General features: G+C 40.3%; 1 pseudogene; it reads left to right on the forward strand.

The window, feature by feature from the left end:
- Positions 1-40: 40 nt before the first annotated feature.
- On the forward strand, positions 41-26,980 carry LOC118822740 (annotated as a pseudogene).
- Positions 26,981-27,734: the final 754 nt, after the last annotated feature.

Raw genomic sequence — 27,734 nt, forward strand, 5'->3', positions numbered from 1 at the left:
AAGAGTTTCCTGCTCCGGAGCCGCGTGCAGCCTCGGCAGGATGGGCTCGTGGCTGAAACTGTTACTGCTGACCGGCGCCTGGCTCGCGCACAGCGTCTCACCTGAGGACAGGTAAGAGAACCGAACAGCATCGGTTATAATAGAACAGAAGAGCAACGAACTGAATCAAAAGGGATCGAAGGGGCTGGAATTAAAAAGAGTAGAACAGAATCAAACAGAATAGAGTCAAAAAGAACAGAGTCAAACAGAATCAAATTAGAACAGCATCAAACAGAATCAAATAGAATTAAACAAAATAGATTCAAACAGAATAAAATACAACAAAATCAAATATAATCAAACAGAATAGAATCACACTGAACAGAACACAACTGAAGAGAATCAAATAGAGTAGAAAAGAATAGAATCAAACAGAACAGAATCAAACAGAATAGAATCAAGTAGAACAGAATAGAATCAAACAGAATAGAATTAAATAGAACAGAACACAACTGAAGAGAATCAAATAGAGTAGAACAGAATAGAATCAAACAATAGAATTGAATAGAACAGAACACAACTGAGGAGAATAAAATAGGGCAGAACAGTAGAACAGAATAGAATGAAACAGAATCGAATCAAATAGAACAGAACAGAATCAAACAGAACTGAATCAAATAGAATATAATCAAACAGAACAGTATCAAGTAGAACAAAATAGAATCAAACAGAACTGAATCAAATGAAGTAGAACACAACTGAAGAGAATCAAATAGAGTAGAACAGAATATAATCAAACAGAACAGAATCAAGTAGAACAGAATAGAATCAAACAGAATGGAATAGAACAGAACTGAATCAACTCAAATCAGAGTGTAAAATAGCAGAATGTAACAGTCAAATAGTGTAGAAAATAGCAGAAAATAATAAACAAACTCAAATCAAATAGAGTAGAACAGAATAGAATCAAATCAACTTGAATGAAATAGAATAGAAAACAACAGAGTAGAGTAACGAACTCAGATCTAACAACATAGAAAAGAACTGAATCAAATTAACTTGAATCATATGAAACAGAACAGAATAGAATCAGATCAATTCGCCTTAAACACAGATGAAAATAACAGAGTAGAGCTGCATCAACTTGAATCAAATAGAGCAGAAAAGAACTCTGGAACCGAATCCACTCAGGTTCGTCCGTGAAGGGGGTCGTGACCTTCAGCTGTCTGAGGAATTCAGGAGAAGAAACACTTCCCCGTAAAGTTAATGTTTAAGGCGTTCTCTTTCTCTCCGCACCAGTGGAGAGGAAGGTATTGATGACCTGACCTCAGGGTTACTCGGTGAGAACCTCTGAGTGTGTGCAGCGCCGGTGCGTGTGTGAGGGAGGCGAGGTGGGAGGTGCGGCGGAGGTGCATTTTTTCTCAATGAGCGGATCTGGGACGTGACAGCTCGTCACGTTGCCAAGAAACTCAAGTCCAAACAGGAGCACCAAACGCAGAAATATGTGGAGCACCGACTTAACGAGAACATCACGGCAGCCTGGGGTTAAAATAACACGCCGTGCACAACCTGTGGTGGAACTGGAGACTGTTTTGGCCCTCGAGAACACAACAGCAGCAAAATGCAGAGTTTTTATGTCCTCTTTGGTTGATTTTCCACTGTGGAACTTTAGTTACTTGTATTGTTGTCACAGTATCTGTAACAAGTTTAGGGAAACACCAATGAAATTCGTCGCTGTTGGGACAAAACCTTGTATCAACCTCATTTTTTGACATAATTTGAAAAAGACTGTTGCTCTTTATGTTGTGGCAAATTTTTGTGATGATTGGACCACCAGAAATGGTCCAAAATTACCTGGAAAAAAAAAATTTCTCCATTTACTTCCATTAAAAGTCAAGAACGTTTGTCCTTCTCCTGTAAAGTTACCTTGTTGGAGAGGTTTTGTTCTGATGGCAGCGATATGTAGATAACGTACCGCATGATGATGTCACTCGCCGTGGACTCTTGGAGGCTGCTTTATTGCTGGTAACCAGTTAGCCTAATTAGCTTCCTCGCTAGCCGGCATTAGCCTGACAGCTGTTTGAATTGGCGCTCGTGTCGGTTTTTGCTCTGTTGGTGCTGCAGCTGATCTGCGCAGGCAGGTTATTATTTACCTTTCGTTTAACCCTCTAATTTTACACAGAGCGCAGATTCCCTCAGGAGGTTTCATCCAAAGACTGGAAACCAAAGTGTAGTTCCACATGACCTTTCTGGAAAACCATATAAGGATAATTGAAATGAATATTAATACTATAGTTAAGTGCCGTCAAGTCGGTTCCGACTCCTGGCAGGTAGACGATCTGCAGAACATCCTGTGTTCTTCATTGATTCTTCATGATTCTTCTGATTGTATCCATCCACCATGTTGGTTGTGCTCTTCTTCTTTTATCTTCAACTGTTCCTACACTCTTAAAAAATGGTTGGGTTCTTTGGTACAAGAAATGGTTCTGCTTAGAACAAGGTCTGTATAGAGCCATCCCATGCTTCATGGCTCTTCACATGGTGAAATGGCTCTTCAGATTGATGAAGAATGTGTTGTATATGGTTCTGCATAGAACCTTTTGGAAATGGCTCTAGATAGCACTGAAAGGGGTTCTTAAGCTTGGCATTGTGACAATAGTAGAACCCTTTTTGGTGCTATATTTGGTGCTAAATTGCACAAGGTTGGTTCTATATAGCACGAGGGTACTGCTTTGCTACAAACTTGTCATCGTGACAATAGCAGAACCCTTTTCAGTGCTATATAGAACCCTACACTACACAACCTCCAGTCTGAAGAACCATTTCACCATGCAAAACCATTTTAGCATCTACGTAGAACTCATAGTTCTAAATAGAACCATTCCCATTACTCAAGAACCCTTGAAGAGCCTCCTCTTTTGAGAGTGTAGTGTCACTGTGTTTTCCAGTGAGCTGGTTCTTCTGATGATGTCTTGTTTGGAGTGAGAGCTGAGTCTTTGTTTGAGGACCCACCCGTTTGTTTCTTCTCCATCTCATCCAAGATTCTCTCAAAAGTCTTCATCAGCACTGAAGTTCAGATCAGGCGTCAGTATTCGTTCTGCTTCTGTCCGTGTTCTGCCGAGTGCCGATCCGCCATATCCACTGACTGCTGGATCCTTTGTTGTTAATAATTGATCTGAGCTGTCCACCACTTCAGCATCGTCTCCGTCAGCAGTGGAGTTTGTCCATTTTTGCACCATGACTGTGGCTTGTTGTTCAGTGTGGAGGTCCCTCATTAGAACAGTGCTCTGGTGAACCCATTTTCCTGAGGACGTTCTGTGATTTTATGTGGTCAACATGTTGAAAAGGCTTCGCTGTAGCCAATCAAACACATGTTGAGTTCCTTCTCGAATTCCTTTTTTAATTATCCAGCGTCCATCATCAGTGAAATCTCTCGCTCTTCTGCCTCTCCAGAAGTTTGCTTGCACAGCTGGCAGTTCTCTTTCGATGTAAGGCTCCGGGGGGGCACCAGGCAAAGGTAGATAGCCGGCCAGGCCCCCCGTGATCCAAGGTCCCCATGAAAATGCAAATTAGGTATAGTGTATATCGTTGTTGTCAGAAGAAAAACTCGTATCTCCAAAATGGCAACTTTACAGGAGAAGGAAAAAACATACTCTACTTTTAATGTAAGTCAATGGAACCAGACTTTTTTACAAGTTATTTTGTAGTCATTTGGTCCATTCTTCATGAAATTTACACACAAAGTAAAGGGCAACAGGCATTTTCAAATTATGTCATAGCAATTTGCGAAATTGTCTCACTATATTGGCAAGTATATTTCTTAAAACCACCAAAATTACCTGCCACAGTAGTGATTTCACTTAATAAAATTACATAAAACAGGTAAGAAAAATGTATAGAAATCAGGACTTGTGTTATGGAAAAATACATTTTGGAAATAAAATACATGTTGGAAATAAAAGAGATGTAAACATTGTTAAAGTTTGTTAAAACATGCTATTCACTCCCCGATCCATACAGTCCATATATTAACGCTGTCCAAAAAAAACCATGTGTCTCAATTTTTGTCGATTTTTATTTTTCTTCCTCATTTTAACACACCAGCCGTCCTTTACATTGTGTGAAAAATCCATGATGAATGGGCCAACAGAAATACTCCAAAATCACTTTTGATCACTAATCACTAATCACTAATGTAAAATCTCTTTACATTCACTTACATTAAAAGGAACGAGGGTTTTTCTCTCTCCTGTAAAGTTACTAATTTGGAGATGCCTGTTTTTCTTTGGACAGTGACGATATGGAAAGTTGCAAAATCAGCCTGAATCAGTTCTGAATTCATTCCTTTGATCTCATAAACACCAAAAACATTTACATTTATATACATCTGCCCTTTTAACCTATAGCAGTTTAGCTCCACCCACACGCACTGAGGTTGTAAGCACCTATTAGGGCTTTTTGAATGAGGCACTGAACAGCCAATCAGAGCAGTGCTCCTTTATATCAGCTCTGAATGTACAGCATCAAAACCAGCTGGTTTAACTGTGAGGGAAAAGGAGAGTTTGGAAAATGGTTATGTGAAAATGGATTATGACTGTTTTTACATAAAACCAAATGAATCTTATAAGCAGACTTCAGAAAAATGAAGATCTGTGAGTAACATAATCGCATTTTAACAACAATCTAATGAATGAGAAACATTAGATGTATCGTATTTTGATATAAGATGATTTTCGCTTGTCAACACATTATATGTGTATGGCTGGCTGCACCACTCGGGAGCCCAGAACTAGTTTAAAAATGTGCGTCCCGGGGCCCATTACTGTCCTACGCCTAGAGCCCCGGACTCACTAACTCCACCCCAAAGGCTCTACTCTGTGTTGAAAGATCTTCAGCATAACTAACATGTGATGTCAGTGAAATTCTATGATAGTTTAAACCAGGGGCGTCAAACTCAGCCACTAAAAAGGCCATATTAAAACATCTCAACAGATCTGTGGACCAGCTGTGTTATTTCATTTTTACTTAACTGTTTGACCCCAGTTGGCCATTGTTTGTTCAAAATGTGTCGAAACTGCAACAGCAAAAAATATGCACTGCATACTTGAATGATTCAAAAATGTTTTCAAAAATTCTTTAAACGTCCCCAATGTACAGCGGGTTTACTAAAACTGCCCACTCGCTTGAACTGGACACCTGGACTCATTTTTTGTTTGTTTGTTTTTGTGGTGCTGTCCCATAGATCGTTGCTGGGGAGGGGGTAGGAGCACACTTTATGCTGCAGTGCATGCTGGGAACTGTAGTATATAGTCTGAAAAAGGCTAATATTTATAAAAACTAAAAATATTTTGCGGGCCGAATAGGATTGTGCCACGGGTCCTGACTTGGCTTACGGGCCTTGTGATCGACACATGGGGTGTAAACACTCTCTGGTCTCCTTTCTTTGCTACTGGAGTATAAACTCTTCCAATCTGCTGGCCATTGCATGGCTTTCCAGCATAATATCGTCAACACATTAACCCCTTAAAATCCCAGGATTATTGCATATTAAGGCTTATTATTCAGTAAATACAGGGACTTCAATGCAAATCAAGCTATTCTTAGGTTATAGGAGTGTGTAATAAAACTTTAGGCCCTGGACCTTTAAATCTGCTGTTGTTGCAGTATTGGTCATTATCATTTCTGGCAGCTCTCTGGAATTCATTGCTTATTTCTCTTAAGAATGATGTTTCCGAACTGGTCATCTGAGTTTCACCTTGTAAAGCCGGCCTATCTGTTTGTACTGTCTAGTGTAATTGGACCTTGTGTAGGTCCTGTATTTGAGTCCCACTGCACCTCCTCAGAGCTCTAACACACCTGATTCAGCTCCCGAAAGGTCTGATTATCGCAGCTGAATCAGGTGTGTGAGAGCAGAGAGGAGAGGAACTGTTACAGTGACATATCAGAGTTTTCCAGGCACAGACACAGAAGGGTGTTTTAAACCCTTCGTAATCTACAGTTATTACTGTTTTTAACCATGTTGCCTAAAATATAATGGCTTCATGTAGTTACATTTTAAATGACATTCACACACATTTTGCGTTCTGTTTTGACACATTTGAGTCGTCGCTTTTTTATTTCAGGGTTAAAACGTCACACGAATGTGGCCAAAATGTATTTCTGCAAGACTGAAATCATAATAAAACATCACTTCTATCTACAAACACAACTTCGGGACGGGTTCAAAGTTTAGTATCTGCACTCTCAACACAGGTTCTACATTTGTTTCAATGAGCTACTAGTGAGACATAATTCACATCACATTATAACATATTTTTATTAAGGCTAATGACAACTGTGGCTTATAAAAGGTAATTAGAGGTTTGCTAGACGGTGCTGTTACCTAATGCTAATTTTTCATTGAAAGCTATTGGGGGGAAAAAGCTAAAAGCAACTGTATGTCAATATCTTTTACTGTGCAATCGTCAAAGTTATTAAATCATCGTAATATCTTAAAAACATAGCATAAACAGTGGGACTGGATTACACAGGGAGGTGTTTTAAACACTCCCTCAAACATTCCCACAGTTTCTATTTAAAGCTCAGCTGCTACCGGCCTCAACGCATCCACTTTGATATCTGAGCATCAGAGCTACTCAACACATAATTAACTTCACAAAACATCCTGGACACACAGCCGTGTTCATTTCACTGCTGAAGAGCTCCATGTACTGTGGGAAGGTAAACGAACAGCTACCATCACACTTAGTGTAACAGGAAGGTGTAAAACAATGTAAAACACAGTGTTATGCTGGTAAAAATCCTATTCAACCTAATAAGAAACTGTATAACACGAGTCAGTTTCTCATTAGGTTGAATGAATAACCGACTCTAAATGTAGGTATTGTGATATAAACTGAGTCTGTTCTACAGTTTCTCATTAGGCTGAATGAATAACTGACTCTAAATGTAGGTATTGTGATATAAACCGAGTCTGTTCTACAGTTTCTCATTAGGCTGAATGAATAACCGACTCTAAATGTAGGTATTGTGATATAAACCGAGTCTGTTCTACAGTTTCTCATTAGGCTGAATGGATAACCGACTCTAAATGTAGGTATTGTGATATAAACCGAGTCTGTTCTACAGTTTCTCATTAGGCTGAATGAATAACTGACTCTAAATGTAGGTATTGTGATATAAACTGAGTCTGTTCTACAGTTTCTCATTAGGCTGAATCTGACTTTTGACTATGTTCTTTAAGGCTTATATATAAACTAGCAATATTTGCCAGGAAAAGTTACTGATTGATGCTGTTTTCCGATAGGCTGACCAAACAGATGGATTGGACCAATGGCATCTGTCGTTATGGCAACAGGGTGGATTGCTGCTGGGGCTGGACACGAGAGAGCTGGGGGCAGTGCAGACGTGAGCATAAACACACATACACACACTTGCATACATACACACAGCGTTGGGATGCATCAGAATACAAATATTGGGATTACAAATTTATCCCATGTTTCATTTAGAAATGACAGTAATAAGAATGACGTTAGTTTTTACATTTTTGGGAGAATAATTTTAAAATATTTATCCAGTAAATTAAAAATAAACATGCATTTTATAAACAAAGAAAATGTCTGAACAGTACTTGTTTATAACCATTTTAGATCAGCACATAGTGTAGAAATGCTTGTTAGACAACCTTAACAAACCAGGTGTTTAAAAACGCTGAAGTTTCTGCTGAAGCCTGAGTAGACTGATAAATCAATGTGATCAGTTATTAATCTCAGTGTTACTGAGCTCTGCTGAGTGATGATAAATCATATTCGTTATTAATCTCAGTGTTACTGAGCTCTGCTAAAGCCTGAATGGACTGATAAATCAATATGATTATCAGTTATTAATCTCAGTGTTACTGAGCTCTGCTAAAGCCTGAGTAGACTGATAAATCAATGTGATGATCAGTTATTAATCTCAGTGTTACTGAGCTCTGCTAAAGCCTGAGTGGACTGATAAATCAATATGATTATCAGTTATTAATCTCAGTGTTACTGAGCTCTGCTAAAGCCTGAGTAGACTGATAAATCAATATGATCAGTTATTAATCTCAGTGTTACTGAGCTCTGCTAAAGCCTGAGTGGACTGATAAATCAGTGTGATAATCAGTAATCTCAGTTTTTCTGAGCTCATATATATAATTGTATAGAATTTCTACAACTCGTCTTTTTTCGTTTAATTTTGTTTCCATGTTAAATTCAGTAAATAAACAGTAATTGTGCATTGAAACGTATGAGTGTTCCCTTGTAAAGGATCTGTTAACTTAGAAAATCAACAACACATGCATATACCGGGGGTGCCCAGACTTTTTCACACGACTATAAATCGCAGGCATACACAGGTAATTTTTTAAACACACGCCTGCTGACCGTTGTCCTGTTCCTGCAGCTGTGTGTGAGCTGGGCTGTAAGCATGGTGAGTGTGTGGGGCCGGATCAGTGCCGCTGTCACCACGGATACACCGGCAAGACCTGCAACCAAGGTAGGAGTGTGTGTGTGTGTGTGGGGGGAGGGGGGTGGGTGGGTGGTGAGCTTGGCAGACTCTGTAATAATGTGCTTATGGACACCTGCAACAATAAAACACACACACACTGTTTTCTCATGTACAGAGCTGTAGTAATTAACCCCTTAAAGTCCAGGGGCCGGTCGTAATTGGACCGTAACATTCTGGGCGTAACCACTGCACCAGCTGGACACAAGCTGAACATGGTTCACGGCCCACTCAACCTACCACACACAAGAACGTTTCACCAGCACGATCACTTCAAATGCAATCTAATGCAACACAATACTTGCTGTAGCCTGTAGAATTTCACTCGACGGCATAATCAACACAATAAACAACAAAAAAGTTTGTAATTCTGTTTGTAGTCATTTTTCCGTGATCAGTTTTATGCAGATTTTAACCACTAAAATGTTGAACGAGACACTTAAGGGCCCGGATAGTCCAGAATTTGGATTAGTAGCCGTCCTGTGCTGTAGCGCACTGTCTGGTGGAAAAGCACAGGGGTCAATCTAAGTGTAAATATCCACATCTCACATCCACATCTGTCCCAGACGTCCATTCCCTCACTCAGCCTGGCTGCCCTGTGGGAGAATCCCCCGTATATCTGTCCAGTCTGCTGACATTACTGTGGTGTTTTCATCATCACCATGCAGATGTGTAAACATTATGACCAGTCAGGGAGCCTGTCGGACTGGGCTAGTGGCGGGGGGGGGTGGTCAGTTAGAGTGAATAATGTGTCTGTGCGCGATGAAGATGATGAAGATGATGAAGACGATGAGTTTAATTTGTCTGAGCTGGATGCTGTGAGGGGAGCAGTGAGCACTAAGCTCATCCCTCAGAGACGGCAGTCAATAAAGTCTATAACGTGACTGATGTAATGCGTCCTTAGAGATCTATTACTCACACGTGTGGACCGGATTCCACTCATAGTCCAGTTTTCCTTTTTTTTGGGATGTATTTTCTGCTCCAGTGCAGCCGAGTGAACTCATCGGCTCATAAACAGAAAATACGCCAGAATTAATTCCAGTTGGATGTTATGTTGAAGTAAAGTCTGTATGTGCGGACTTGACTGAATAGCGATGGTTGGTTTGGTTATATTTTTTAGTGTAATTTTTTCATCCATGAGTTGAATCTGATGTGTTTAAGCCACAAGAGGCCACTAGGGAGTATTACGGCTAGTTACCACCAGACGTTTAGGCAGACTCCATGGCCAAAGATATGTTTTTATGAGAACTCATGATTTGACCCTGAACTCTGGAAATCAGCTATCTTGGCTCACATTGTTGTGTACATCATAACCATTAGCGCGCTAGCTTGTTTGCATTATTAGGCTAGCTGACATGTATATTTGGCCTGTACATTCAGTTAAACTGATTATTACAGAGAGAGGCCATGAGGCTAAGATTTTCTGGATTGTTATCTTGAGATAACAGGTTAACTATCTTGTGATCTCAAGATAACAAAGTTGTTGTCTTGTGACTGTGAGTTAATTATCTTGTGATCTCAAGAAAACAACCTTCACAAGATAACACAAGATAATTAACTGGTTATCTCAAGATAACAAGATAACAACTCCAGACTTACGTAGATTATATATGGAATGTAATAAATATTCTGAATCATAGTTTAGGCTGAGCTGTATGTTTGTTTGTTAAAACAGGTTCACTCAAATCCCCAAAGTGCTCAGTTCATCAGCGCCTGATATCTTGCAAGTTAAATTTAGGCCATAAGCTGCGTCCCAATTCAGGGGCTGCGTCCTTCAGAGGCTGCATTTGAAGGCCGACTGCGTCACAGTGGCGTGACTAGGCTGTCCGGTTTCAAAGCCTCCTTTACATGCGGCCGAGAAACGTGTCCTTCTTTTCCATGGCAACGAAGGATCCAACAGGATCTGAATTGGGACACGGCGATAGAGACTGGTTTAAAAACGTTTTCAGATTATTTAACTTATTTCTAAATATTTTTACTAATTAATTTTATTAAGTGAAACTGGCTGCACTGATAATCTGAGCGCAAGTCAAATGATTTGCTGGGCTTCAGGTTACATACATACATGACTGCTGATACAACGTCACCACTTTACTGTGCTAGCTTGCTAATTAGCATACCAAAGCCTACACGGATAACAACAAGGAAAAGAAAGGCACTACAGCACAGCTATACACCAAGTTAGCATGCTAAAGGCTACACGGCTAACAACAAGGAAAAGAAAGGCACTACAGCACAGCTATACACCAAGTTAGCATGCTAAAGGCTACACGGCTACCGACAAGGAAAAGAAAGGCACTACAGCGCAGCTATACACCAAGTTAGCATGCTAAAGGCTACACGGCTAACAACAAGGAAAAGAAAGGCACTACAGCGCAGCTATACACCAAGTTAGCATGCTAAAGGCTACACGACTAACAACAAGGAAAAGAAAGGCACTACAGTGCAGCTATACACCAAGTTAGCATGCTAAAGGCTACATGACTAACAACAAGGAAAAGAAAGGCACTACAGTGCAGCTATACACCAAGTTTATAGCCAGACACAAAGCAGTTACTCACTATTTTATATATGTTATGTTTAAACTTCTCAAGAAAACTGCATTGCAATGTTTACATGGCTAGCCGATTAGCTCGCTGAGGCTAGCCTAGCTGAAAGGGATGTTGTTCTGAGTGAATAATCTGCTCCTCACTGTCCCCTTTTCCCCTAACAGATCTGTATTATTCTCGATAACCAGGCTTATATCCTCCTGTAATCTACGGTACTTTTACTGTAAATCCACCATTTTTACTGTAGTTTTCCATTCTGTAACCAACCTTTCTGTACCGTATTACTCTCCACTGCCTGCTGAATGAATAAGGCAGAAGGTGCTTTTAACGTAGTTTTGCTGGAACATCTGGAGCTGAGCTCCTCTGTTCATCTGTGAGTCATGACCGCTTTACGTTTCTTCACAGCTCATAAGTAAGTGCACCCCCGACTCGGCCTAACCTTTCAGCCCGATGACTTCACAGCCTTTTCTCTTTCAGGGGATTTATAGTGTTGCAGGTTTACTTTGAGTTTCACTTTAACCGCCCGGCTCTAAGTGAGTGTTACGGATTAGCATTAGCAAACCTGTGGAACAGCTGCCTGGAAAGAGGTAATTAGCAATTTGTCGCTCTCACATCAAAACCAGCTCCGTTCGTTTTTGTTCTTTTTACACCGTATGAAAACACCAGCTGCTCTGAGTACTGTGTGAACATCACATGATGAATGGATGAATAAAAACACTCTAAACGTGCTGTAGAGCCTCATTATGCTGAAGTTCAGGCAGGTTAGGGATGTTCTCTCCTGCTCCTGTACAGCTGCTCAGCCTCCTCAGGTCAACATGTAGTCCTTTAGGACTTAAATGTGATTTATAAAATGATTTATTAAAACCACAGAGGCCCTTTAATCTTAGAGAACATGAGGTTTAATTACAGCACTCCCAAATTATTAACACTATTATTAGCTTTACTGAACAACTGTAAAGGGAATTTGTTTAGCAGCCGATTCATTTACTATCAGATCGAAATACGTTTTTATATTTTCTTTTCTGTAGTTCTCTCTCTTTCGCTCTCTCTCTCTTTCGCTCTCTCTCTCTCTTTCGCTCTCAGTCTCTCTCTCTCGGTCTCTCTCTCTGCTTCTTTTTTCTCTCTTTCTCTTGCTCTTCTCTCTCTCTTTTGCTGTCTCTCTTTCTCTCTCTCTCTTGCTCTCTTCGCCTCTCTCTTTTTTCTCTCTCTCTGCTTCTTTTTCTCTCTCTCTTTCTTTTCCTCTCTCTCTGCTTCTTTTTCTCTCTCTCTTTCTTTTCCTCTCTCTCTGCTTCTTTCTCTCTCTCTCTCTCTTTATGCTTCCTTTTCTCTTTCTCTCACTTTCCTTCTCTCTCTTTCACTCTCTCTCTTTCTCTTGCTCTCCCCCTCTCTCTTTCTTTCTCTCTCTGCTTCTCTCTCTCTCGCTCTTTCTCTCTCTCTCTCTCTCTGCTTCCTTTTCTCTCTCTTTCCCTCAATGTCTTTCTCTCTCTTCCTCTTCCTCTCTTCCCCTCTCTCTTTTTGTTCGTCTCTATCTCTCTGCTTCTTTTTCTCTCTCTTTCGCTCTCTCTTTTTTCACTCTCTTCCCCCTCCCTCTCTCTTTCTCTTTCTCTCTCTCCCCCCTCTAGCTGTCTACTCACGTCTCCTTCTCTCTCTCTCTCTCTCTCTCTGCTTCTCTCTCTCTTCCTTTTTCTGTCTCTCTTTCTCTGCCCCGCTCTCTTTCTCTGCTTCATTTTCTCTCTCTTTCCCTCTCTCTCTTTCTCTTGCTCTCTTCTCCCTCTCTCTTTGTTCATATCTATCTCTCTGCTTATTTTTCTCTTTCGCTCTCTGTTCCTCTCATTCTCCTTCTCTCTCTTTCTCTTTTTCTCTCCCTCCCCCCTCTAGCTGTCTCTCTCACCTCTCTCTCTCTCTCTCTCTCTCTCTCTCTCGCTGTTAATTAAACCTGTGTAAAGCTCAGAGCCGGGGGCTGTTCTTTCCTCCATAGGCTGAAAGAGGGATAAATGAGTGGGAGGAGTGAACAACAGCGGGGTCTCGGGGGGGTCCCTGAGACAAACACTGCTGGATCGACCGCACTCGTTTAAATCACTGCTACTCCTGAACTCGGAGGGTTTGGCTGATGAGGATGTTTCTCTGTTCTGGTCATCATGAAATGTTAAATCTGACTTTCCAAACAATGAAAATGAAAAACGACAAAACTGGAGATGGAAGGTTTTCAGGTGACGGAACCGTCAGAGAAAACGAGAAAACACACCCTCACACACACACACACACACACACACACACACATACACACCTCACACACACACACACACACCTCACACACACACACACACACACACACACACACACACCTCACACACACACACAGACACACACACACACACAGACACACATACCTCACACACACACACACACACAGACACACACCTCACACACACACACACACACACACCTCACACACACACACACACATACCTCACACACACACACACACACACCTCACACACACACACCCTCACACACACACACATACCTCACACACACACACACATACCTCACACACACACACCCTCACAAACACACTCACACACACATACCTCACACACACACACCCTCACAAACACACTCACACACACATACCTCACACACACACACATACCTCACACACACACACATCCTCACACACCCCCTCTCACACACACTCTGTAAACAGAGTCATTCAGAGTGGTTGTACATGTATTTGCCCTGGAAAAAAATACAATTTTAATCTGTAATCATGACATGGAAGAGTGCCTTGGTTTGAAGTAAACCTTTTAGTTAAATATTAAATTGTAAAGAGACCCTGACTGTGAGAAAGATTTCTTATGAATCCCATCATTTGTTTTCAGCATAATTAACTGGTTGAGTTGTAAACAGAGTCATTCAGAGTGGTTTGGTGTGAAACGCTCTGTTCTAGATAAACTTACAGTCAGAACTGTTCACAGTGGTGGTGATAGGAACCAGACGTCCACCTCTAAAAGCTCCCTCACAGAAAGTTACTACATGAAATGGTTATGAATTCACTGCCTGATGACTGAGACACTGTTTTATGATAGTTTTGAGATGATTTTGGTCTAAAACATTTTTAAGTGGGTGGAGACACACAAAGCAAAATAGTCAGAGTTTCCATTATTTTTCCATCATCAATATTCCATATAAACCTCAGAGGATCCATGTAGGTTCACTGGTGGTTTTGGATAGTAAATGAAATGGCTATATTTGTTTACATCTTAACAATTTAATTATGCAGAAATGTATAAAATTTGGTAGAAGCTCATCAGTGTAGATTTACAGTTGGCTGCTGTTTGGGCCATTTTCCTGTTATTATTAATGATATTATGAGGTTCTCCAAGCTTTTGCACAAGGTTGTATGATTTCTAATAGTTTATATTGTTTATTTGTTTGAGTTATTTAAGGATTTTAATGTCAGGCTTCTGGACTATTTGCCTGCTGGTCAACACTGCAACCTACCTGATAAATGCATCAGTAATAAACAAGCAAAGGATACATAGATCATACACTAATGCGCTAATACGCTGATGTGGTGTCTCTTCTTATTAACTCTATTAATCTCTCTCTCTCTCTCTCTCTCTGTAGATGTAAATGAGTGTGGATTGAAGCCCCGGCCGTGTAAACACCGCTGTATGAACACAGTGGGCAGTTATAAATGTTACTGTCTGAACGGCTACATGATGATGAGAGACGGCACCTGCAGGAGTGAGTCAATTCAATTCACTTCAGTTTCATTCAATTCAATTAAATCCAAGTACATTCAGTTCAGTTCATTTCAGTTCAGTAGAGAATTCATTTGAGTTCACTTTGATTCAATTTACTTTAGTTCAGGTCAATCCAAGTCAATTCAGTTGAATTCAATTCATTTCAGTTCTGTTTTCTTAGGTTCTGTTCAATTCAGTTTGATTCAGTTCAGTTCAATTCAATTCCATTCAATTTAGTTCAGTTCATTCATTCAGTGACATCTATTAAAGCAGTGTCACATTAAATTTCTGTCATAATGACTGTGTGTGTGTGTGTGTGTGCGTGTGTGTGTGTGCGTGTGTGTGTGTGTGTGTGTGCGTGTGTGTGTGTGTAGACGCACATACGTGTGCCATGGCTAACTGTCAGTATGGCTGTGCTGTGATGAAGGGTGAGGTCACGTGTCAGTGTCCGTCGCCAGGGTTACGCCTGGGTCCAGACCGCAGGACATGTGTAGGTATGTCACACTTCATCAGCATGATGATATACAGCTATACATCCCATTAATGCTAAGGTTAGGTAAATATTGTTATTGCAACTTAATTCTGTGTATTTTTATTAGAACTTCAGAATGTATTAGTATTTTCTCGGTCATTTTAGGATCATCTACAGCTCCGTACATCATGAACACATCTATCTTCTACAGCTACAGCTTCCAACTCTTTGTTTGAAAGTTGTACAGTATTAGTATCATATTAGAAACATATTGTATGTACATATTGTACATACCTGCAACAAAATAGGCTTTATATGATTGAAAACACTGATTCTAAGCTTTGTGAATGGCAGTATAGGAAGTCAAAGCCTCATGTCCACTGAGGTGTCTGGCATGTGAACCTCCGTCTTATGCAGCCAAATGCTCCAGTGTCGCTGATCCTGTTTTCTCAAAAATCCTGCACAACCTAAAAATCCTCCAGTTCTGCCTTCAGACTGTGATTAATGGGTTCGGCTGTCAGCTGTTGAGTTTAAAAATGAATTAACTGCTCTGGGATTCTGTCGGGTCTGAGCTGAAACCTGACATCCAGACAAGAGAGGCTTCAGAAGCCAAAGGGCCAAAAAGACACTGAGTGAAAAACATTTAGTTATTAAACTCAGACTGAAAAACAGCACAACTGAGGCAGAGTCAAAGACAATTAGTTATTTTCACTTAGAAAATCAATAAATCAACATTTGAGGGATGGGGTATTCAAACTTTTGCATATGACTGTGTATCGTGTGTGTCTAGACAGAGACACAGACAAACTGGCAGATAAACTGACAGATAGTATTTATCCATATGGCACTTGTTGTTTTTAATGAAACTTTGAATGAATGACAACAGCAGAGCTAAAACCGTAAAGTCACATATCCATCTCTTAATTTCCTATCGTCCTGATTATACATACACATTTTACATTATTAGACATATAGACATGATTTTGTGTCTCCTCAGATATTGACGAGTGTGTGACGGGAGAGGCCAGGTGTCCCAGATTTAGGAAGTGTGTGAACACGTTCGGCAGCTACATCTGCAAATGCCACAAAGGCTTCGAGCTGCGCTACATCAACGGCAAATACCAGTGCACAGGTCAGAGAACAGAAAGAAAACCCCTGACACCGTACATACATGCACTTTATAACATCATGTAACACCATATAACATTAAACAACACCATATAACATTACATAACACCATATAACAACCTATAACACCATAACACTATATACAGTCATATAACACCATATAACATTACATAACACCATATAACATTACAGAACACCATATGACATTACATAACACCATATAACATTATAGAACACCATATAACATTACATAACACCACATAACAACCTATAACAACGTAACACTATATACAGTCATATAACACCATATAACATTACATAACACCATATAACATTATAGAACACCATATGACATTACATAACACCACATAACAACCTATAACACCGTAACACTATATACAGTCATATAACACCATATAACATCATATAACACCAGACATTATATAACACCATATAACAACCAATAACACCATAACACTATATACAATCATATAACATCACATAAGACCAGACAACATTATATAACACCATATAGCAACCTATAACACCATAACACTATATACAATCATATAATATCATATAAGACCAGACAACATTATATGACACCATATAAAAACCTATAACACCATAACACTATATACAATCATAAAACGTCATATAAAAATATACAACACCAGATAACATTAACTAACACTATATAAACACCATATAACACCAGATAACATTATCTTACACTATATAACACCATATAACACCAGATAACATTATCTTACACTATATAACACCATATAACAACCTATAACATCGTAACACTATATACAGTCATAAAACAACTTATAACACTATATAACATCATATAAGACCAGACAACATTATAGAACACCATATAACAATCTATAACACCATAACACTATGTACAATCATATAACATCATATAAAAACATACAACACCAGATAACATTAACTAACACTATATAACACCATATAACAACCTATAACACCATAACACTATATACAATCATATACCCACCATATAAAACATATAACACCATATAACATCATATAACATTACATAACACCAACCAACATCCTATAACACTATAACACTACATACAATCATATAACACCATATAACATTATACAACACCATATAATAACCTATAACACCAGATAACATTATATAATGCTATATAATTTTATAATTATATGGTGTCATTGCTTTCTCTCACACTCTCTCTCTTGCTTTCTTTCTTTCTTTCTTTCTTTGTGTATATGTGTGTGTGTGTGCGCACGCGTGCGTGTGTGTGTGTGTTTAGATAAGAGTGAGCGCCCTCTCTGTCACGACAAGTTGAGCTCCAAGAAGTGCAAATGTAAACCCGGGCACCCACAGCAAGGACTGCAGACGTAAGTGTGCATGAGAGAGAGAGAGAGACACAGAGAGAGAGAGAAAGTCCGAGAGAGAGAGAAGAGAGATTTTTCTCCATGTCTCTATTGCTTTTTTACTTCTTTATAAATGTAATTTATGTAAACCATTTTCATTATTTTCATTTCATTATTTACCGTCGCCCCAGACTCAGGCTTTTCATCTTAAAATATGAAAAACGATTTCAGTCGTCACAGTTCTTCTTTATTGATCCTCTAAAGAAAAAAAGCGAAATACATGTAAACATTTCAATATTCAGTCTTTGAGAGTCATTTCTGTTCATGTTTACAACTCTCTAAGCTGCTGGAACTACTTTTCTACTGGAAGAATTATAAACATAGGCAATATTTAAAACGATGTTTGGGGTTTCTTTGCTCAAGTTTACTGTCAAAAAACACATGAGGTTGTGTGGTATTGTGAATAACATCAGGGCTACAGCGGGCCAAATCACAGACGTGATATTGTCTACCATAACACACTCCCTCTTATATTATTGGATTAATTGCAACCTGTAATGTATTCTGTTATTTTTAGCCCTTATTAAAGTGACTATTGAGCCAGCCAGACCAGCTACAACAGCAAAATCTACAACAAAGATCACCACGACAACAATAACCACAACTACAACCCCTCCAACAACAACAACCAAGAGACCTACCACCACCGCGACAACCATTGCCACGACACCTCCCACCACAACAGTCACTTCACCAACTCCAACTACTCCTCCAACAACAGTTCCCACAAGTGTTGCTACGACAACAATTCCAACCACTGTAGCTACTACAATTCCAACCACTGTAGCTACTACAATTCCAACCACTGTCGCTATGACAACAGTTCCAACCACTGTTGCTACTACAATTCCAACCACTGTTGCTACAACAGTTCCAACCACTGTCACTACAACAGTTCCAACTACTGTTGCTACAACAACAGTTCAAACCACTGTTGCTGAGACAACCATTCCAACAACTCTTGCTATGAAAACAACTATTCCAACCACTGTTCCAACAACACCTGTACCAACCACGACTAGAAAACATACAACAATCGCCACAACTACCTCCACAACTGTTACCATGACAACCACCACCATCACAACAACAGTCATTCCAACAACTCCTCCAGCCCCTCCAACACAAGCAGCCCCGTCTATGAGCCCAATGATCACCACCACACTGGATAACCACATCCAGAAGGAGATAACTCAGAGACCCCGCGGAGACGTCCACAGTAAGAGCGCACGTGTACTACTAATACGTCCCATATCTATTACGTATATGTAGGTAATTATGTGTAATAGGAGTATGTCTCCTATGTACTATGTTTGTATGTTTATATATATGTAATAATACGCCCCATATGTATTACATGTATTATTGAAAACCTATTATCTTGTTTTCTTAATTGTAAAAACACCATATATCATCAGTTCAGATGCAAAAAAAAAGCAAGAAAAAGTGTCTGTAAATAACAAGAATTTTCTAAGCCTCAGCCTAAACCTAACCTTAATCTTAATCTCAGGTCACTACACATGGTGCACATACACACACACACACACACACACACACACACACACACACACACTCACTTTATGTGTATGCGATAGCATTATGAACCTTATAAGGAGTCAGTGATGCTGAGAGCAGCTGGCACCTCAGAGGATCTGGCAACCCTCACAGACTTAACTGCTTATGCTTTAGCTGGGCATTAATGTAAATCTTGCTTCAGCAGCATGGAAAAAACATACTCATATAACCCCCCCCCCTCACCACCCAAACTCCCTGTACAGTGTCAGACTGCTCTCACTATTTGGGTTTAGTCTCTAATTTTAACCTCACTGCTGGCTGCTGATGTGCACTCAGTAACTGTCTGACTGTGTACTGTGAACTCTTGTCTCTGCAGTTCCGAGGAACCGTGGTGAGAACAGTGTGTTTGATTTGGACTTCGATATAGAGCTGGGGAACACGGCGGAGTACGCACGAGATGATCCCGGTAAATCTCCATCCAGCCAAGAGATTAGCACCCCAACATTCACATAATACAGCTCTAAAAGCCTCTAAAGAGCAGAGTGTGTGTGTGTGTGTGTGTGTGTGTGTGTGTGTGTGTGTGTGTGTGTAGGTGCAGGGTCTTTGAGCTGCTCTTTTGATCAGGGCATTTGCAGGTGGATGACTGACCAGGAGGGAGATGTGCGCTGGGAGACAGTCAGTGATCCAGCAGGTAAAACACAGCCAGCACAATTACACCTTCTTTGCACGGTCACTTCACACAATCACACCTTCTTTAAACAGTCACCCCAAATAGTTACACCATTTTAGTCGCCCCACACGGTTACATCTTTACAGTCACCCCACACAGTTCCACCATTTTACAGTCACCCCACACAGTTACATCTTTACAGTCACCAACACAGTTACATCATTTTACAGTCACCCCACACAGTTACATCATTTTACAGTCACCCCACGCAGTTACATCTTTACAGTCACCCCACACAGTTACACCATTTTACAGTCACCCCACACAGTTACATCTTTACAGTCACCCCACACAGTTACATCATTTTACAGTCACCCCACGCAGTTACATCTTTACAGTCACCCCACACAGTTACACCATTTTACAGTCACCCCACACAGTTACATCTTTACAGTCACCCCACACAGTTACACCATCTTTAAACAGTCACCCCAAATAGTTACACCATTTTAGTCACCCCACACAGTTACATCTTTACAGTCACCAACACAGTTACATCATTTTACAGTCACCCCACACAGTTACACCATTTTACAGTCACCCCACACAGTTACATCTTTACAGTCACCAACACAGTTACATCATTTTACAGTCACCCCACACAGTTACATCTTTACAGTCACCCCACACAGTTACACCATTTTACAGTCACCCCACACAGTTACACCATCTTTAAACAGTCACCCCAAATAGTTACATCATTTTACAGTCACCCCACACAGTTACATCATTTTACAGTCACCCCACACAGTTACATCATTTTACAGTCACCCCACACAGTTACATCTTTACAGTCACCCCACACAGTTACACCATTTTACAGTCACCCCACACAGTTACACCATCTTTAAACAGTCACCCCAAATAGTTACACCATTTTACAGTCACCCCACACAGTTACATCTTTACAGTCACCCCACACAATTACATCTTTACAGTCACCCCACACAGTTACATCTTTACAGTCACCAACACAGTTACAGCATCTTTAAACAGTCACCCCACACAGTTACATCTTTACAGTCACCAACACAGTTACAGCATCTTTACAGTCACCCCACACAGTTACATCTTTACAGTCACCAACACAGTTACAGCATCTTTACAGTCACCCCACACAGTTACATCTTTACAGTCACCAACACAGTTACAGCATCTTTAAACAGTCACCCCAAATAGTTACACCATTTTACAGTCACTGCACACAGTTACACCATTTTAGTCACCCCACACAGTTACACCATTTTACAGTCACCCCACACAGTTACACCATTTTACAGTCACCCCACACAGTTACACCATCTTTAAACAGTCACCCCAAATAGTTACACCATTTTACAGTCACCCCACACAGTTACACCATTTTACAGTCACCCCACACAGTTACATCTTTACAGTCACCCCACACAGTTACATCTTTACAGTCACCCCACACAATTACACCATCTTTAAACAGTCACCCCAAATAGTTACACCATTTTACAGTCACCCCACACAGTTACACCATTTTACAGTCACCCCACACAGTTACACCATCTTTAAACAGTCACCCCACACAGTTACACCATCTTTAAACAGTCACCCCACACAGTTACACCATTTTACAGTCACCCCACACAATTACATCTTTACAGTCACCCCACACAATTACATCTTTACAGTCACCCCACACAGTTACATCTTTACAGTCACCCCACACAGTTACACCATTTTACAGTCACCCCACACAGTTACATCTTTACAGTCACCCCACACAGTTACATCTTTACAGTCACCCCACACAGTTACATCTTTACAGTCACCCCACACAGTTACACCATTTTACAGTCACCCCACACAGTTACATCTTTACAGTCACCCCACACAATTACATCTTTACAGTCACCAACACAGTTACATCTTTACAGTCACCCCACACAGTTACATCTTTACAGTCACCCCACACAATTACATCTTTACAGTCACCAACACAGTTACATCTTTACAGTCACCCCACACAGTTACATCTTTACAGTCACCCCACACAATTACATCTTTACAGTCACCAACACAGTTACATCTTTACAGTCACCCCACACAGTTACATCTTTACAGTCACCCCACACAGTTACACCATTTTACAGTCACCCCACACAATTACATCTTTACAGTCACCCCACACAATTACATCTTTACAGTCACCCCACACAGTTACATCTTTACAGTCACCCCACACAGTTACATCTTTACAGTCACCCCACATAGTTACACCACTTTACAGTCACCCCACACAATTACATCTTTACAGTCACCCCACGCAATTACATCTTTACAGTCACCCCACACAATTACATCTTTACAGTCACCCCACACAGTTACATCTTTACAGTCACCCCACACAGTTACACCGTCTTTAAGCAGTCACCCCAAATAGTTACACCATTTTACAGTCATCCCAAACAGTTAAATCTTTACAGTCACCCCGACACAGTTACACCATCTTTAAACAGTCACCCCAAATAGTACACCATTTTACAGTTACCCTACACTATATTTAGTCACCCCAAACAGTTACACCAACTATATGGTCACCCCACACAGTTACATAGTCACCCTACACAGTTACACTATCTTTACAGTCAACTCACACAGGTAGACCATATTTACAGTAAAGTCACCCAGTTATACCAAATTTAGTCATCTCATATAGTTACAACTTCTTTACACAGCCACCCCACACATTTACTCCAACTTTACAGCCCCCCCACCCAGTTACATCTTTACACAGTCGACCCACAGTTACACCATTTTTACAGTCAACCCACATAGTTACACCAACTTTACAGTGACCACTCACAATTGCATCATCTTTTACATAGTCATCCCATGCTTGTACAACAACAACTTTACACAGTTACTGGACACTTTTACCATTGCTACACAGTCACTGCACAGAGAACCATAATCACCCCAACACAGTTACATCACCTGAAGTCACCCTCACAGTTACACCAACTTTACAAGAACTCACTCACTTTGTGTTTTAACAGTTTTGTTCAACACAAAGCTACTTTGTGTTTTAACAGTTTTGAACCAACTTTACATACAGTTACAACAATTTCACACTGAACACCTTCAGATTTTAACGTTTAACAGTGCTACATCAACTTTACACTGACTTTACACAACATCATTGATCAATGAAACAATGCAGAATCAGCTTTACCAATCTTTACCAAACTGCTGTCAAACATTGAACATGTGTGTTGTTATGCAACACAAGCACCGTTTCCTCATGTGCGAGAGTTAATGAATAAAGACAAGCGTTCCGCCTCGGAGGCTTCCTATTTACACCAAAGAACTCTCCGACTCTGCCCTTGTCGCTCCAAACTCCCAATTACAAGCACACACACACACATAAACACACACATGGTGATGTATTTCAGTACACAGTATCACTCCAGAGTGGATCAGCCAGGGCAGAGTAAACAGAGAGAGAGACTGAAAATGGCCGAGAGAGAGTGCAATTGAAAGCAACAGAGGTAAAGAGAGAGAGAGGGGCGAGAGATCACTTAAGCTAGCTGGGATCAACCGCAGTGCAGGCAGGGTTTAGTAATTCATAAAGGGATTTAGGGACAGAGAGTGAAACGGCACGGAGGAAGAGAGAGACAGAAGATGAAGAGCTGGAGAGAGAGAGACATTCTGAAGATTAGCTTTAAGAATGTATAGAAAAAAAGTTTTTCAAGTAGAGAAACAGTTTCATCCTCAGTGTTCTTTGCTCAGACGCTGCGGCTAATTCCCGTCTGCTGAGTCCCCCGGGAGCAGAGTGTGTGGAACAGAAACCGTCTCGCTTCAACCACAACTGTTCATCTTCATCATCAACAATCTGGGCTTCTGTGCTGCTACATAGAGCTGAAACTGAACCTTCCTTTAGGTCGCGTTTACATTGCAGGGCCAAAGTGGCATCTGATCTGATCTTTCGGCAAAAATGAAAGTCTTTGCCTGAATCTGTGTGAAAATGAATCGAAATCTTTTCAAAAAAGTTCTGAAACACTTTCATGTCGTCATGATCGTATAGAACTGTTGCTTTTTTTATATTATTTGAAAACAGCACTGCTTACATTGTGTCTCTGAGTGCGTTTACATGCACTTAATAATCCGATAACTGCAGAAAATCAGATTTTGTCTTTTGATAATGTGAAACTCCGGGCCTACGTGAGTCAGACAGTAATCGGATTTCTGCTTTGCAAACAGCCAATAAACTCACAGAAGAAGACGTGATGTAAATGTAATGTAAAACTCCATGGGGACCCCCACAAAGGTTCCTATAAGGTTTCATATTGAGGTGTATGTCTGTGTAGGACAACACATCATACAAAGACCTGAACACAGGACCCTGTGAACATGGCTACACTCTCGCTGGACACAGGACTAGCATAGCACTCTAAGCTCGGACTGCTTAGCTTGCAGTTTAGCAACACACCCGCAAAGCAGCAGTCACGAGGGAAGCGCTTTGCCTCGCTGTACCTTAAATGCAGCGTAAAGCTACTTGTTGTATAATGTTTTTAAACCCAGCATTACTCAATATAACATCATCTCTTCTGGTCCATTTGTTGTATTTGTCTCATTTAACTGATTCAAATCGGCCCTCACAGTGTTTGGTGAGAGTTCATGGCCACATTGGTCAGTAAAATGGATCAGCATGTGGAATTGATGTTTTCCTATCAGCACATAAAAGAAGCCCAGTGCTGCCGTTATTGGTGGATGCAGCGCAAATGTTTTCTGTGATACATTCAGAGCGCAATACACTTATTATTTAAATCAGATCGTCAATAAAAGGCAACAGAACTGTGAAGTATATTCCTATTCCTATGTTTGCTTGTTTAGAATGGTAGTAATTAATTTGTTTTATTTAAAAATCAAACATCATTATGAAATCCTGTTATTTAAGGAGCGAATAAAAGGCAGAAATAGCCGCACTGTAGTCTCAGATTTAAAGAGTTAACACTATGCCAGACCACCTTATCAGCACCAACACTACCTGAGTTAAGTCCTAAACTGTTCCAATGAATGAATCAATTCATTCACTAATGTTAATCACTTCCTCATTGTCCAGTTAATCAATTCCGGACTGACCTTCATCCTCAGGTGGGCGATATCTGACAATACCAGAGGGAACCACTAGAAGAAGTTTCAGAGGTGCTCGGCTTACCATTCCTCTAGCTCCTCCCACGAGTCCACCTCGGCAAGGAGGTGACCTGTGTCTGTCCTTCAGGCACCGCCTCCACGGTCATCACATCGGCTCCCTGCAGCTCTTTGTGAGGAAGGGGCGGAGTCACAGCCCTGCAATCTGGACCAGGACTGGTGGTCAAGGCTGGAGGCACACCCAGATCACCCTGTGGGGGCGGGGCCTAGAGAGTGTGAGTGCAGCAGAGGTGTTCAAATAAATATTTGTATATGACTTTTATGATGGTGAAACCTAGTTAACTTATTGTGTGACCTTTGACCTACTTGTTAACAATTCGGCTTAAATCAGATCAATTAATTAATTAGTGTTTAAAGGTTTGGTGGAGTAGCCAGACTGTACTGGTCACTCTATTGAAATGGTTCAAAACACATTTAGGACTTTTTAACTGACTTGGACTTTAAACTAAAGTCCTTCTGTTTTTGAGTGACCCTACATTTAATTATCTTTACTTTATTAAAACAAATGATTGAACGTTCCATTTTGTCACTATCGAAACAATCATAAGACTACTAAAACTTTACCAAATGTTTCGAAAGTGACAATTTTACAAAATTTTGAGTGGAACTTACTATCGCTAGCCAGTACTTGACTAGCAAACATAAATATGAACAGCTGTACACACAAACAAATCTTAATATTTTTCATTAAAACACAAAAATGTTTGAGAATTCGGTGTTTCGGTAGTGAAAAATTCTTAATGTTCCACACTGATTTTCAGACTGGTGATGCATTTACTTCAAAACAGTGGGATCTAACTGCTCACCATGTGGCCATGAGGGACAGGGATGCAGCCTCACTTCCTGCTCTAAAATGCAGGGGTGCGGCTAAAATAAGGCTCCGCCCACAGACTAAAACTCTCTGTGTAACGGTGGTGACAAGAAAATATAGGACAGCATTTTTTTGAACAAAGTTTTTTTTTATTTGAAAATTAAACTCTAAAAATTTAAATCTATTTTAAAAAGAAATCAACAATATCTTTTTTGAATAAAAGAAAAAAAAAAAGTAAAAAATGTAGGTATTGTGTTCACAAGTGCAAATTTAGGGGTTAGGGGATATAAACTACATCATTTATAGGGTATTGTCTATTGGGACGTGTCTGTCCCAATAGAAAGTACCCTATAAATGATGTAGTTTATATTAATTATTACTATCTCTATTAATGCCTTGGATTTAAAGAGATCATAACATAACATCCTTGTAACTATTTTATCTATTTGAATACTTAATTGTTTGTTTTAAGTAGTTTTTTTTTATCTCTCTAGGAAAAATTTCCACCTCATCTCTGGTTATCGATAACTGTTGGTGTTATTTGTGCATTTAAGGTGGTGTTAAAAGGAGAACGGAGGAGAGGGTGGAGTGGAGAGATCGCCGTCGATGACTTCAGCTTACGGAGAGGAGCCTGCAGTGATGCAAGCAGAAAGTAACACACGCACACATACAGCACTGCAGCAAAGTCAGAGACCACCCTTCAGTCAAACGGACAGTAAGTACAATATTAGATATAAGATAACCCACCTGGATAAAGACGGAGAAACACAACGTGGAAAAACAGGAGTTTCCAAAACTGAATCTACAGAGAAAATGTTCCTCCTAACAACCACTTGGAAGACCTGGTCGACCCCAAAACTGCCCCCATCAGATAAACAGCACTTAAAGCTTTCATCTCTGAGAGAGAGGAGAAAATCAAGCTGCTTCAGATCTGAAAACATCCACAGGTGTTTCTGTCCATCCTTCCACTGTGAGAAGACGACTCAGCGCTGTGGGTCTGAAAGGATGTGTAGCTGATCAAGAAGAACCTCACTGAGAAAAGGAGACGGACACATCAAACAAAGAAGCTGAACGATGGACTGACCACCCCAGAGTCCAGACCTCAACACCACTGAATGGGTTTGATTACTTAGGAAAATGATCAACCAGCTTCTCAGACTGAACTGTGGAGATTTCCTTTAAAAGTGTGAACAAGCTAAATACTGAAAAATGCAATATTATATTGAGTTGCTGAGTATTTTTCTGTTAAATATAAAATGAGTAGCTTGTACTTAATGGCTGTTTTGACTGGGACTTATATGAAGGGTGGTCTTTTGTCCAGTACTGTCCACACATACAGAACCACAGATATCAGGTCCTCAGGCTCACTTACACTTTCACTACTCAGCGTAAGGTTTGGACAGCTCTATATATTATATATTAACACTTTCGTATGGACTCCTGTGTGCAGTGTTTAATCAAACCTCTCAGTGACCGATCTATACGGCAGCTTCTCTGTGTGGTCACTGTTCTACACGTTGGCTGCTCTGTTCGCTAATCTTACTGGACAGTGACTCGCCTGCACGACTCTACAGCTGCTCATTATGCTCTACAAACGGAAAGAAATATCATCCGTTTTGACTCCGCACTGCTTCCTGTTGTCGGA

Source organism: Colossoma macropomum, unplaced genomic scaffold, assembly GCF_904425465.1.
Source record: "Colossoma macropomum unplaced genomic scaffold, Colossoma_macropomum, whole genome shotgun sequence".
NCBI classification, from domain to species: Eukaryota; Metazoa; Chordata; class Actinopteri; order Characiformes; family Serrasalmidae; genus Colossoma; species Colossoma macropomum.